We start from the raw sequence: 9792 nt of genomic DNA on the forward strand, positions 1-9792 counted from the left end.
CATCCTCCTCCTCGGCCTGCTATTCCTCTTCATCCTCCTCCTTCTCCTCCTCCTCTTCCTCCTCCTCTTCCTCTTCCTCCTCCTCCTCCTTGGTCTGCTCCTCCTCGGACTGCTTCTCCTCCTCCTCTTCCTCCTCCTCCTACTATTCCTCATCCTCCTCCTCTTACTCCTCCTCGGCCTGCTTCTCCTCTTGCTGTTCCTCCTCTTCCTCTTAATCTTCCTCTTTCTCATCCTCTTCCTCCTCCTCCTCCTCCTCCTCTTCTTTCTCCCCATCCTCCTCCTCCTCCTACTGTTCCTCATCCTCCTCCTCTTCCTCCTTCTCCTCCTCGGCCTGCTTCTCCTTTTGCTGCTCCTCATCTTCCTCTTCCTCTTAATCTTCCTCTTCCTCATCCTCTTCCACTCCCTCTTCCTCCTCTTCCTTCTCCTCCCCCTCCTCCTCCTCCTCGGCCTGCTCTTCCTCTTCGTCCTCCTCCTTTTCCTCCTCCTCCTCTTCCTCCTGCTCCTCCTCTTCCTCCTCCTATTCCTCTTTCTCCTCCTCCTCCTCCTCCTCCTCCTCGCCCTCCTCCTCTTCCTCCTCATCCTCCTATTCCTCTTTCTCCTCCTCTTCCTCCTCCTCCTCCTGCTCTTTCTCCTGCTCCTCCTCCTCCTCCTCCTCCTCCTCCTCCTCCTCCTCCTCCTCCTCCTGGCCTCCATGGCTCACCCCCTCAGGACAAAGGAACATTTGGTCGCCACTGGAAAAATTCTCCATTGGTCATGTGACCCCCACCAGGGGGTCCACAGCAACCCCTCCCTGGAAGCTGCATCCCTGCACCTCACCACCAGGGGGATCCACCAACTCCATCCACAGCCGTAGAAAACGCCCCGGAAACTCTGAAGCCAACCCCGCTCTGATTGGCCGAGGCCATGGTGAGCGCAGCAGGGAGCCGGACCATGATGCGCCGGTATAAAAGTCCCACCTGCGAAGACACACCGTCTCCAAGACGGATTCACGTCCATCCAGACTTCGTATGGAGACACAAGGAGCTGCGTGTTAACTCACGTGGACCGGCCCAGAACTTTTTAACTCCCTTCTCTCGCTCGCTCTCCTTCACTAATCCGCCGCTGCTCCTGTTATCTGATCAGATAAGCTCACACACACACACACAGTCACATTTAGCAGCCAAACTGCTATCTGGTGCTGCTGAACCACATCCACATCCATCACCAGAGTTCTAACTGCATGTCCCGTTAGAACTCCGCCGCTCAGAACCGGGCCAACAAAGTCCACCAGTCTTTACGGGAGTAGGTGAGACTGCGTCGTTCCTCGCGCATACTCGTGCAACGGGCATCTTGTTTATCTGGTCGCTAAGCAACCGCTGCCTCCCCAGAAAGAGCGAGTCAAACGCCTCTAGTGGTCACGTGGGTCATTGCAATTCCTCTTGACATCCACCTGGTGGACACATCAGGCCATTGCGCTCTCCCTCTGCCCGCCGCCGCATGCCCCTAGTGGTTGTCCTGGTCACCACACTGACCCGCCAACGTCTGCCTCCCTCTGGTGGACATTCAATGTCATTACACCCATTCCACTCATCACTCCAGGCCAGACACACACACACACACACACACACACACACACACACACACACACACACACACACACACACACACTATTTGTACATAGTGTTTGCTGTTTAATAGATTAGATCTCCGTGTTAGATGTCGTTTGTTACTTGAATGTGTTGATTTATTAGACGATTTATGAATTATTTAGGAAATAATCCATTTTTATTAATAAACGCCTGTTAGCTGAATTGAACGATTCTTGGTGATTATTGTGTATTTATTGTTGACAATTCACTGGTTTGTAACAGTCTGTGCTTGGATCTCACACCTTCCCTTTTATTTAAGATTGTTATATTTTTACACAGAAATTAGGGATGCCCCGATCCGATCGGTAGATATCGGATCGGGGCCGATATTAGTGATTTGTGAGTGATCGGAAATCGGCAAATCCAGCCGATCACCCCGCTGATCTACAAAAAGAAAAAAGAAAAAAAAGAATGCGATCCTCAACATCCCCTAATAACCACAACAATCAGGGACTAGAAGCTCCGGTCTAGCTGCAGAAGCTAGATGCAGGCAGAGCGGGGCCGTAGAACTATAAAACTAGAGTTATATATTGTGGTTTATGTGTTTCTGTGCAGAAGTCTGCATCTAAATTTCTATGTGGTCTGTCTTCTTCTGCTTTCTTATTGTGTTTGGTGAGTCACAGCGCCCCTAAAGGCCCTGCATGTGTACTACATGCCCTGAAGCCTCGTGTTGAGGCTCACCATAGTGAGGTGTGGACGGAGGTTTGTTGGGAGAAGGCCAGGGAGAACAAAGATTGTTTTTTCATTGTGTGGATGTACCCCCAGTTTACAACAACAACTAAAGAAAAAGCCACACAGAAGCAGCACACTCGGTGCGGCTTTAAAATAAAGGATTTTAAAATAAAGGATCAGTCCCCACAGGGGAGCGATATGGCAAAAAAAAACTAACCCAGAAGGTTCCGCTAGTTTGAAGGGAGACTGGGATATTCTGATCAAGTTTTTGAGAGAACTATGCTCAGACTACTTTTGTCAAACAGGTTTTACCACTTTGAAGTAGAATTAAGTATTTATAATTCACATTAACATGTAAATGTTTTGTGACAAAGCTTCTGCCAATACTGCTTCTAGCTTCAGACATCTTAGTTGCTCCAAAAATAGACTATTGAGTATCTTTGCAAATAGCAATGTAAGTATCGGATCGGGAAAGTATCGGTATCGGCCGATACTCAATTCTGAAAAATTGGATTGGTATCGGGAGCAAAAAAGTGTGATCGGGACATCCCTAGCTTGCACACCTGACCCCCCCCCCCCCCCCCCCCCCCCACACACACACACACACACACACACACACACACACACACACTCAGCCAATCACAGGCCACCTCGCTGTCATGCTGCGTTCATGTACCATAAAATTAGAGGAACCAACAAACATCATCATTGAATCATTACAACAATAACAACTGCAGAGATTTTACACTAGTTTTCTATTTTTCTTTAGTCAAAAGATGTAATGGCAGGAAGCCCCCCGCCTGTTCAGACGGTGGGGGTGTTGTAGACAGCTGTTGGAAATAACTAAAAAAGTTACTTGTAATCTAACTTAGTGACTTTTAAAAGCAAGTAATCAGCAAAGTGACTAAGTAACTTTTAAAGGAGTAACTAGTCATCAGTAATATTACTTTTTCAAGGTGTCAACACTGCTTATGAGCGTCTAATCAGGGCTTGTTCATGATGGTGAGTTGATTGTTAGAGTTTCCAGATTGCAGATGTCACACCAAGTGGTGGAACGGAAAGGAAAGAACAACCTGGTTCCCCTGGGCAGTGGAAGGTTTAAGGTTCCTTGTAAGCAGGTAAAGTTTGGAGTTCCTTCATGAGTTGACAGTTCTGTCGTGAGCCCTTGGCGGATTGATGATGGCCTGCAGCAGCTGGCTACGACCCTGACAGACAGCATGCATCTCAACATCTCCTCCTTAGTATAGTGGAGAGTATCCCCGCCTGTCATATGGGAGCTGGGGGTTCAATTCCCTGACAGGGAATGCAGCTCTTTAGTTTACTAACTGATAACCCTCAGGTTCAGGTCAGAAAGGCCCTTTTAGTCACTTCCTTCCAGGTCACACAGCGTTTACCAAACATTTGAGTTGAAAAAGAGGAAGAAGAGCGCCCTCTAGCCAGGGGGAATAAAAGCTCACAGCACCTGCTATTCTCAGGCAGTCTCCCATACAAGCAGAGGGCGCTAGATGGCGCTGTTTGTTCAATAAATGTTTGAAAACACACTTCATTGCCAATCTTTCAGCCTCTATCTTCAAACCAACAGCGCCATCTGGTGGAGTCAGAAAATAAAGAAAATGGTTGATGAGGCTTCATTAGGCCAAGGCTCCATCGAGGCTCAGTGCCGGTGTAAGATTGTAAAAGGACCCTCATAGAATCTGAACCATTTTCCACAGCAGAATATATGGACCCCTAATATTTGTACTGAAATGTTAATAGAATTTAAGAACAGAAATAAATATGAACAGAAGCAACAACATATAATTTTAGATAAACTAGGAGAGAGAGACATACTGATGGTAGATTTTAAAAGAGTTAGAATCTTCTTGAGATTCCTTCAGTCTACAAGTTCATGATAGAGCAGCTTCATGAGTGACGCCAACATCAACACTTTAGGAGTGTTTAGTTGCGCCGATCTGTGTCCCCTCGGACCGGGGGATCGGACCAGTTCTCCGTTACTAGGGTCAGGTTCTAACTGCCTACAGATCTAAAATACCTGGAAGGATTCAGTAGAACGATTAAGCTGGTGACGAGGAAACTCGCCTAGCCTCTAACTGCCTACGTCCAGACGCCAATCCCGCTTTGTCCAACTATTAACTGTGCTAAACAGCCTCTTGAGGCACGGCCAATCAGTTGGTCACGTCTGTTAACGGCAGCTTTCCTCTAAATGACTATGGCACTTGGTGTACGTTGCTAGGTTTAGTTTAGAGGTTTGGGATAAACCTCGGGGATTAGTTTGTAACCCAGTTACCTTTTTTGGACTAGAAAAACCTTTAAGAACCTTTGTGATGTTAATGCACACGATCACTTAACTTTTTACTTCCATTCAGAATTCAGGGAATGACATAGGCGAATTTATTATGATAGTAACTCATTGAAAATTCATGAAACAGTACTTTAAATGCAATACTTATATTTATTGAGCATAGTTTGGCAAGGGTTAAGCTACAGCACTTGATTCAAACAAATACAAATGGTAACAACGATTCACAACTTTGATTACTAATAATACTTCGGATTAAAACTAATAAACTGAGCTTCTCTAAGTGGGTAACCTGATCTTTGTCTTTTTGGAGGGGGCTGGGTGTGGTGGCTTGGCCTTCGCAACCACGTATGGACCCGTCTTCAGTTGATCTCCTTTGGAGGGCGCAGGAAACTCAGTACAGAGTCTCGGTTGTCCCCGGGAAATCCTCCTGCGACAGGGAGAGGGGTGCAGCTGCCATGTCAATCTTGGTCCCGTCAGACTTTGCTCTGGAGCTGGGCTGGGAAGTCCCGAAAACACCACTCGATACCCTCTGCCGTTCAGCGGTGGGTCCGTGGAGAGTCCCCGGGCTTGCCCAACCTGGGACGCGGCGTCCTCACCCCGGAGCTCCTCTCTCTTCTCTTTTTCTTCTTCCTCCGTACGGTTGAGTTGGGTGTCTTCCTCTGGACACTTCTTCCTAAGTTTGTCTGCGAGCGGATCGAGCTGTCCGAATCTCCGGAGATTTCTTCAGGGGAAGGCTCCTCTTCTGCGAGGCATCCTCTTCTGCGAATGTCTCCGTCGGACTCTCTCTATTCTCTGTGGATTTGAACCTTTTATGCTCTCAAGTCCTACAGTCACTCCCCCCGTGAGTCACTCTCTCCATGACTTGCTGTCTTTGTTTACCCACCTTATCCTTCTGTCCCCTTTGCTCCAATTGCTACTTCTGCTTATCTAAGGCACCGGCGCCTCATGCTACATTTCCCACATCCGTTTAGAAACACACTCATTCAATTACTTGCCAATTTATACAGTCAGTATCAATCAACATCAATCATTTTTTTTCATAACAATCATAAAACACATTTAAAACTTTTTAATTATTGCTGGATTTATAATAATTTTGATTATGAACAGTCTCTTTCTCTATGCCAGTGTCAGTGACTTGTGCGGTGATCTCAAAACACTTCGACTCCTCTTGACACATCACATCTTTACGGACTCATCCACTTTTTCTGGAACCAGAATCATCACATTTTCTGGACTCATCACATTTTTTCCTGGACTAATCAGATTTTTCTGGTCTCATCACATCTTTCCAGACTCATCAGATTTTTCTGGACTCAGACTCATCAGATGTTCTGGACTCATTCGATTATTTTTTTTTTTTTCTGGAAAAAGACTCATCAGATTTTTCTGGACTCATCGCATTTTTTCCTGGACTCATAACATGTTTCTGGACTCGTCCTATTTTTCTGGAACCAGACTCATCAGACTTTCTGGACTCATCATATTTTGTTCTGGACTCATCAAATTTTTATGGACTCATTGGTTATTTCTGAACTCATCAGATTTTTCTGATCTCATCACATCTTTGTGGACTCATCAGATTTTTCTGGACTCATCATTTTTTTTTTCTGGAACCAGAATGATCACATTTTTGGACACATCACATTTTCTTTCTGGAGTCATCAGATTTCTCTGGACTCCTCGTTTTTTTTCTGGACTCATCACATTTTCTTGGACTCATCCCAGGTTTCTGGGAACAGACTCATCAGATCTTTATGGACTCATACTCATCAGATTTTCTGGACTCATCAGATCTTTATGGACTCATACTAATCAGATTTTCTGGACTCATCAGATTTCTCTGGACTCATCACATTTTTTCTGGACTCATCACATGTTCCTGGACTCATCCCATTTTCCGAAAACGTATTCTCAGATCTTCTGGGCACTTCACATTTCTGGAATCATCACATATCTCTCGACTCGTCACATTTTTCTGGAAACATCACATTTTTTTTCTGGCCTCATCACATTTTTTTCTGGCCTCATCAAATTTTTTTCTGGACTCATTACATTTTTTTTTTCTGGACTCATCGCATTTTTCTGGTCTCATCAAATCTTTCCGGACTCATCGGATTTTTTTGGACTTGGACTAATCAGATTTTCTGGACTCATCGGATTTATCTGCACTCATCGGTTTTTTTTTTTGGCCTCATCAGATTTTTATGGACTCAACGGTTATTTACAAACTCATCAGATTTTTCTGGTCTCATCACATCTTTCCGGACTCATCAGATTTTCTGGACTCATCACATTTTTCTGGACTCAGACTCATTGGATCTTTTTTTACTCATCACATTTTCCTGGACTCATCCCAGTTTTCTGGACTCAGACTCATCAGATTTTCCGGACTAATCTGATTTTTTTCTGGAATCAGACTCATCACATTTTTCTGGACTCATCGCATTATTTCTGGACTCATCGTATTTTTCTGGAACCAGAATGATCACATTTTCTGGACACATCACATTTTTTTCTAGACTCATCACATTTGCACGGTCTCATCACATCTTTCCGGACTCATCAGATTTTTCTGGACTCAGACTCACCAGATTTTTCTGGACTCATCCCATTTTTCTGGAACCAGAATCATCACATTTTCTGGTCTCATCACATCTTTCCGGACTAAGGCTCATCAGCTTTTTCTGGACTCATTACATTTTCTGGACTCAGACTCATCAGATTTTTATGGATTCTAGGTGAAAACAGAATAAAGTTTGTTTTTAAATTAAAGTGAGCACAAAAGTGGAAATGGGAGTTTTCTTTAATCAAATTTAAAATCAAGGTGAAAATATGATTTTTTATCAAATTAAGGTGACAGTGAAAGTGAGAACAGGAGTTCCCCCCTCACCTCCAGAGGAACATAGAGAGTGAGCTACCAGCAGCTTCTCTCTGTGGAGGGGAACATCAGTCCTCACCTCCAGAGTGAACATAAGTCATGTTTGTATATTACATCCATCATCCATCCATCCATCCATCATCCATCATCCATGATATGATCCAGTAAACATGTCCAAGCAGTAGTGTTGTGTTGTTGCTTCTCATTGTAAATAGAAGCATGAGAAAGTATGAGAGTGACTGATACGCTTGTATGATCACTGGACCTTTTGAAAGCAGTCAGACTCTCATACTGTACCAGTAGCATCTGTGTCATTCACAAACCGTCTCCATCTTAACTGGACTTTCTGTGTACACACATGATTTTGTGTTTTCATCTGTGGACTGGTGGCTAGTGAGTGTGTTACCTTCAGTGCCAAAGGGAAATAAAACCTCTGCATGAAGAGGAATCATGGAGCCTACCCCTTCTCAGCTCCAAGTGTCCAAATCTGAACAGCTGGTCTGGGCTCTGAGTGGAAGCTGAGGTGGTCATGTGCCTGGGCCTCCAGACTAATCCACTCCACTCCAAGTCCAAGTCCGAGTGTAAAACTCAGTCTCAGTCTCTATCTTCGTCCACTCTCTCTCTCTCTCTCTCTCTCTCTCTCTCTCTCTCTCTCTCGCTCTCTCTCACGGTGCAACCTCAGCTCCGCCCACTGCTCCCAGAGTCCAGATCCATATTTCACTTTCTCTTGTATTGTTTGATTGTACACTCATAGTGACAGGGCGTCTTTTCCTTTATAAATGAGTTCCCAGTCATCTGATTGTACATCAATAACTAGTTTATCCAGGGATTCCTCTCTTCTGACTCATTTGTAATGATATCCATCTGTTGTCTGTTTTAATCTTTCTGTGGTTTTTATTGGAAATAGTAAAAAAACAAACAGACATGAAATCACTGATATCATTGACTAATACACCACTTATTTTGATATTATGTATAACATGTGTAAATGAATTATCACTAAAGGTTGCACAATGAGAAGTGGTCCTGCTGGAATTCAATTAAAACTCCATTGTATTGATGAAATCTTCTACCTGGCTGGCTGCTGTAACCTACCTACCTACCTACCTACCTGAATCTAATGATGACATCATCACCAAGGTTGTGAAAAAGAACAATAATGAGCCTTTCATCACAAAGTGGATGGGAGAGGCACCGGATGGAGATCAGCGGAGATCAAAGCCGGAGGAAATCTTGGATCTGAGCATCTCCATGGCAAAAGGCCCTGATCTCCTTTGATCTGATAGGAGATCAGCCCTGGAGCCATGGAGACGCTCAGATCAAAGGAAATCAGCTTTGTAGAGTTGTAATGTGCTCGTACTCATCCTTACATTTTTCTAGAAATTTGTCTTCAATCACCTTTTCTCTATTTACACTCTCTACTTGATCCTTTACCTGTTTATTTATTTCATATTTTCCAAATATCATGATTTTTGTTTGACCTAGATTTAATGAATTAGATTTCATTTCTCTGAATGTATCTAGTATGTCGTTGAAGAGTTTTTCTAGGATTTGGGAGAATTGTGGGTCTGTAGTTTGTGAAGTGTGTCTGTTTTCAATAACGGTATCCTTACTGGAAGCCTGTTGAATGATACTATGTAGAACCTTCTATGTACTGCTGACATGGTCTTTATTGTTTTCTGGTACTTTCTTAAAAGAATTCTTCTAACATTTTCTCATCATATGAGTGAACTTTGTTTTACATTTCTTGGATTTATTTTCCATCTCCTTCGTTCATCATTTATTGGATTCTCTATGTCATGTATTCTTCTCCTTGGATGCATTTTTTAAGCCCTTTGTCATCCATTAAACATCTTTATATTTCACTTTTTCTCGTATTTATAAATGAGTTCCCAGTCATCTGATTGTACCTCAATAACTAGTTTTTCCAGGGACTGCTCTGTTTTGACTCATTTGTGTTGACATCTATCTGTTGTCTGTTTTAATGTTTCTGTGTTTTTTATTGTAAATAGTAAAAAAACTAAAACAAACAGACATGAAATCACTGATATCATTGACTAATACATAACTTACTTTGATATTATCTATAACATGTGTAAATAAATTATGACCCTCCAAACGACCCCCAGGAGGCCCGGCTGTTGTGTGTGTGTGTGTGTGTGTGTGTGTGTGTGTGTGTGTGTGTGTGTGTGTGTGTGTGTGTGTGTGTGTGTGTGTGTGGGGGTGTGTGTGTGTTTGGGCCTGGTTATAGGAGAAGTGAGGATGGAGCAGCCATTTACTGGTAAAACTAACTCACTAACATCTTGGTG

General features: G+C 43.7%; 1 protein-coding gene across 5 annotated transcripts in view; it reads left to right on the forward strand.

Annotated features, from left to right (window-relative positions):
* The window catches only part of LOC308127968 (NACHT, LRR and PYD domains-containing protein 12-like), a 30036-nt gene extending 28246 nt beyond the window's left edge, over window positions 1-1790 (forward strand). For 4 of the 5 annotated variants that reach the window (XM_080493625.1, XM_080493627.1, XM_080493628.1 and 1 more), the window contains one exon: window positions 1-1790. This exon is cut by the window's left edge and continues 521 nt beyond it. The gene's annotated coding sequence lies outside the window, so the exon portion shown is untranslated. The other variant, XM_080493626.1, reaches the window with a different exon arrangement.
* The last annotated feature ends 8002 nt before the right edge of the window (window positions 1791-9792 follow it).

Source organism: Lipophrys pholis, assembly GCF_963383615.2.
Source record: "Lipophrys pholis genome assembly, contig: SCAFFOLD_35, whole genome shotgun sequence".
NCBI lineage: Eukaryota > Metazoa > Chordata > Actinopteri > Blenniiformes > Blenniidae > Lipophrys > Lipophrys pholis.